Genomic DNA, 6,095 nt, shown 5'->3' on the forward strand with positions numbered 1-6,095 from the left:
CTCGGCCCATTGACAGGGAACAGTCGGAGGCAGTTACAGTTGAAGTCGGAAGTTTACATACACTTAGGTTGGAGTCATTAAAAGTAGTTTTTCAACCACTCCACACATTTCTTGTTAACAAGCTATAGTTTTGGCAAGTCCATTAGGACATCTACTTTGTGCATGACACAAGTCATTTTTCCAACAATTGTTTACAAACAGATTATTTCACTTATAATTGACTATATCACAATTCCAGTGGGTCAGAAGTTAACATACACTAAGTGGACTGTGCCTTTAAACAGCTTGGAAAATTCCAGAAAATGATGTCATGGCTTTAGAAGCTTCTGATAGGCTAATTGACATCATTTGAGTAAATTGGAGGTGTACCTGTGGATGTATTTCAAGGCCTAACTTCAAACTCAGTGCCTCTTTGCTTGACATCATGGGAAAATCAAAAGAAATCAGCCAAGACCTCAGAAAAAAAAGTAGACCTCCACAAGTCTGGTTCATCCTTGGGGGCAATTTCCAAACGCCTGAAGGTATCACGTTCATCTGTACAAACAATAGTACGCAAGTATAAACAACATGGGACCACGCAGCCGCCATACCGCTCAGGAAGGAGACGTGTTCTGTCTCCTAGAGATGAACGTACTTTGGTGTGAGAAGTGCAAATCAATCCCAGAACAACAGCAAAGGACCTTGTGAAGATGCTGGAGGAAACAGACACAAAAGTATCAATATCCACACTAAAACGAGTCCTATATCGACATAACCTGAAAGGCCGCTCAGCAAGGAAGAAGTCACTGCTACAAAACCGCCATAAAAAAGCCAGACTGCGGTTTGCAACTGCACATGGGGACAAAGATCGTACTTTTTGGAGAAATGTCCTCTGGTCTGATAAAACAAGAACAGAACTGTTTGGCCATAATGACCAACCTTATGTTTGGAGGAAAAGGGGGGAGGCAGCACGGGGGTGAAACACGGGGGTGGCAGCATCATGTTGTGGGTGTGCATTGCTGCAGAAGGGACTGGTGCACTTCACAAAATAGATGACATCATGAGGATGGAAACGTATGTGGATATATTGAAACGATATTTCAAGACATCAGTCAGGAAGTTAAAGCTTGGTCGCAAATGGGTCTTCCAAATGGACAATGACCCAAAGCATACTTCCAAAGTTGTGGCAAAATGGCTTAAAACCTCTCTGGGACCGTTCGGGACGTGAGCGTCCCACCTCTCAACTGCCAGTGAAACTGCAGGGCCCCAAATCCAAAACAACAGAAATCCCATAATTAAAATTCCTCAAACATAGAAGTATTTTACACCATTTTAAAGATAAAATTCTCATTAATCCAACCACAGTGTCCGATTTCAATAAAACTTTTCGGCGAAAGCAGAACATATCATTATGTTAGGTCAGCAACTAGTCACAGAAAGCATTCAGCCATTTTCCAACCAAAGAGAGGAGTCACAAAAAGCAGAAATATAGATATAATTAATCACTAACCTTTGATGATCTTCATCAGATGCCACTCATAGGACTTCATGTTACACAATACATGTATGTTTTGTTCGGTAAAGTTCATATTTATATCCAAAGATCGGAGTTTACATTGGCGCGTTACGTTCAGTAGTTCCAAAACATCCTGTGATTTTGCAGAGAGCCACATCTTTTTACAGAAATGCTCATAACAAATGTTGATGAAAATACAAGTATTATGCACGGAATTATAGATACACTTCTCCTTAATGCAACCTCTGTGTCAGATTTCAAAAAAACTTACCGAAAAAGCAATAATCTGAGTAAAGCGCTCAGAGCCCAAATCAAGCCAAACAGATATCCGCCATGTTGGAGTCAACAGATGTCAGAATAGCATTATAAATATTCACTTACCTTTGATGATCTTCATCAGAATGCACTCCCAGGAATCCCAGGTCCACAGTAAATGTTTGTTTTGTTCGATAATGTCCATCATTTATGTCAAAATAGCTCCTTTTGTTAGCGCGTTCAGTCCAGTAATCCACATTCATGACACGCGTTCACTAGGAGCAGACGAAAAGTCAAAAAAAGTTCCGTTACAGTCCGTAGCAACATGTCAAACGATGTTTAGAATCATTCTTTAGGATGTTTTTAACCTAAATCTTCAATAATGTTCCAACCGGAAAATTCCTTGGTCTTCAGAAATGAAGTGGAATGTAGCTACCTTTCACGTGAGCGCGCGAGACACTCTGCCAGACCACTCACTCAAAGAGCTCTTATGAGCCCCTCCTTTAGAGTAGAAACCTCAAACAAGTTTCTAAAGACTGTTGACATCTAGTGGAAGCCGTAGGAAGTGCAACATGACCAATATCCCACTGTGTATTCAATAGGGGCTGAGTTCAAAAACTACAAACCTCAGATTTCCCACTTCCTGGTTGGATTTTTTTCTCAGGTTTTTGCCTGCCATATGAGTTCTGTTGTACTCACAGACATCATTCAAACAGTTTTAGAAACTTCAGAGTGTTTTCTATCCAATACTACTACTAATATGCATATATTAGCATCTGGGACTGAGTAGCAGGCAGTTTACTCTGGGCACGCTATTCATCCAAAAGTGAAAATGCTGCCCCCTATCCCAGATAAGTTTTAAGGACAACAAAGTCAAGCTATTGGAGTGGCCATCAAAAAGTCCTGACCTCAATCCTATAGAGAATTTGTGGGCAGAACTGAAAAAGCGTGTGCGAGCAAGGAGGCCTACAAACCTGACTTGGTTACACCAGCTCTGTCAGGAGGAATGGGCCATAAATCACCCAACTTATTGTGGGAAGCTTGTGGAAGGCTACCCAAAACATTTGAACCAAGTTAATTAAACAATTTAAAGGCAATGATACCAAATACTAATTGAGTGTATGTAAACTTCTGACCCACTGGGAATGTGATGAAAGAAATAAAAGCTGAAATAAATCATTCTCTCTACTATTACTCTGACATTTCACATTCCTAAAATAACATGGTGATCCTAACTGTTCTAAGACAGGGATTTTTTACTAGGATTAAATGTCAGGATTTGTGAAAAACTGAGTTGAAATGTATTTGGCTAAGGTGTATGTAAACTTCCGACTTCAACTGTATATTCAGTATATTACAGTGGTGGCCGGTGCCGTTTAATATTAGGGAGGGCAACTTATTTTTATGAGCATGGCTTTCTTTTTTAAACTTTTACAGCACATGATGACTGTCATTCATATTCCATTCACCCAGCTCAATGTAACATCGATAGGTTCAGGCTACTACATGTCAAAGGTGACAGACATTGACACATTCAACACTGCCTTGCACAATTTTGCCTGCATCTAGCTGATCTAGGGTGTAATTATTAGTCCAACAGTTAATACTGTGAGTATCTATTGGACAAATTCAGGTATATTTATTCCCGTTTTGTTCTGTTTGCTTACGTTTAAATAATGTTTTTCGACAGAATTGACGGAATTAATATACCCCTGATCAAACGCAAACACATTTCACTTCCATAGCACCCACATTCTAACAGCATGAGCCCTTTGATCGTTGGATAATTCCTTCTCGCATCTACACGCTCTCCTCCTCTCACCTTTTTTCCTTCGCTTGTGGACTTCAGTGCACAACACATCAGTCTGTGACCAGGCAAAAAAAACTTTCCAATCCAAACATTCATATCATATCCGCTAAGAGCTACACACAGTCTACATCATTGTCACCATATTACCTAACGTCAAGTCAACATAGCTACTAGAACTAACGCGTTAGTAAAACCGCTACGTTCATGCAGTACAGTGTACAGTTAGTGTACAGCTACCCTACAGAGTGCTGTTGAGGCTACTGCAGACCTTCATTGTAAAACAGTGTGTTTTTAATAAATGTTTTGGTGACGTGAAGATATTCAGTATACTTTTGTCTGAAAAGGATAACTTTTTTAATGTTGCACTATTTTTATTTTTTTTAAATTCACTGAGGAGGATGATATATAACAAGTACACAAAAGGCTTCTTTAGTCTTACTTCCACTGAAATAAGTGCTTCAGTGCTTTAAACAAACACTGATTCAGATAAACCAACATATCGTCTCAACACATTTGACCTCTCCCCAAACAATTTGTTTAAGACAGCATTTATGGTCCTCACCTAAAATAGACTAGTAAAGCAATGCCACAGAAAACCTGAACAGGTCTAAGGTTATGGTTTTATAAATATCTAATGTTTGCAAATAATTGCTGTCCTCTAGGAAACACTGACCAAAACTATGGTTCTTTCTTACCCTTACCCTTTACCCTGTTTTGTCTGAAGCAAAACACTATAATCAGGATTCTGCATTCATGGGAGTGCAGTCATCAATGATAGATTGTGTCTTTACAAACTACTGTGTATAAGACATTGAAGGCAACAATGGTTTAGAGCTGCAAGGTGTTTCAAGAGCCAACTTGAAAATGTCGTCATAAGGGAGCTCACAGGCTGATCTTCATCAATGTATTGACAACAACGTATGGAGAATAACTCAAATAGAGTGCACTACGTGCTTCTGCTCTTCAGAAAGCAGCCAGTGTTCCAGCTACAGTACTTTTTTATGGAAGATGAATACAGGGGCATTGGTGTGACCGCCAGCTTCACCATTAGACTTATTGCACCGTCTGGGCACAGTGCCAGAGCCTTAAGCAAATGGCAGGCAGGCAGCCTTCTAGGTCCAGGATGGACCAGGCCATTTCATTGCCTTTAAAGATACCCTTGACGCAGCAGCCGTCAGCCCTGGCCTACTGCATTACCAGTGATTGAAACTACGCAACACGGTGTTACAGAGCTATTTGAAACAAAATGGAGTTCCCATTCCACAGCCATCGCCATAGTACATTTTCTGTCTTGAACTAGCTTGTTTCTAAAGGTAAAGTAAGCGGCCTCATTTAGGGAAGAGGGAGCACTAGTGCAAAACCATTTTAGTGCATGCGTCAAGGTCCGTTCCTTACCAATCAATCATGTAGCACTTTAATAAATAATGTAGCATGTTAGACACTGGCTGGACTGTAATCGATCAACATTAAGATTATCCACAGACATTTGATAGATGAAACCATTTGTTTACCAATCCATTGGTTTATGGTTTTTCTGTTGACATGGGATACAGAGAGAGAGAGATGGCGAGAGAGAGCAGGCAAAAGAGAGAGCAAGAAAGAGAGAGAGAGAGCGAGACATGGCGAGAGAGAGCAAGAAAGAGAGAGAGAGAGAGCGAGACATGGCGAGAGAGAGCGGGCAAGAGAGAGAGAACCTCCTTATAGCAGTTGAGGCTCCTGAGGGGAGAACGGCTCACAAAAATGGCCAGAGCGGAGTAAATGGAATGGCATCAAACACATGGAAACCATGTGTTTACCATTCCACCCATTCCGCTCCAGCCATTACTACGAGCTCGTTCTCCCAAATCAAGGTGGCACCATCCTCCTGTGCCTTATAGCTACTTCACAGTAATATAAATAACCTCTATGCATCTTGTCATTTGCAAGTAAGGACACTAGAGGGAGCTGTTGTAATAGTGGTGCTCTTGTGTCTACCATGCCTTCGGGCTGGTTCCTTTTACGCCTGCTACGTTAGGTTAGTCCTGTTGTGAATAAAGACACTGCAACTGCATCCTCTCTCTCCATATCTCCTAAACACACATTGTCATCCGGCCACTGTGTGGACTGACATCCAAACTCTTCATATTGTTATCGTTGGCAACAATCTACATATCTCTGGCAACACAGCCTCTTATCACTATGCCAATTACTCCATGACTGTGTGATAAGACAGTTACAGGAGGGACAGTCATACTACACGCTGTTGTTTCACTTGTATCTTTTTGTGTGAGCCAGACAGCGCCCAAAGGCTGGACAAGTTCTTCTGCCTCTTGATTTAGCGGTTCTATTGCCCTGGTTCTTTCAGTTCTCTCAGTTCTACTGTCTGTTACTCTCATGTGAATCCAGCCAAAGTGTAGACTGATATCTGATCATCTTGGATTCACCCTTTCAAATGCCACTCTAATGTCATGTCATAACCAGCACTAGTTCTCTCTCACATCAGTAAGTACAGTAGGTTTCCGTCAACAACATTGTCATTTTTACTTCAGGTTAGAG

This window comes from Salvelinus namaycush, chromosome 2 (assembly GCF_016432855.1).
Source record: "Salvelinus namaycush isolate Seneca chromosome 2, SaNama_1.0, whole genome shotgun sequence".
Classification (NCBI taxonomy): domain Eukaryota; kingdom Metazoa; phylum Chordata; class Actinopteri; order Salmoniformes; family Salmonidae; genus Salvelinus; species Salvelinus namaycush.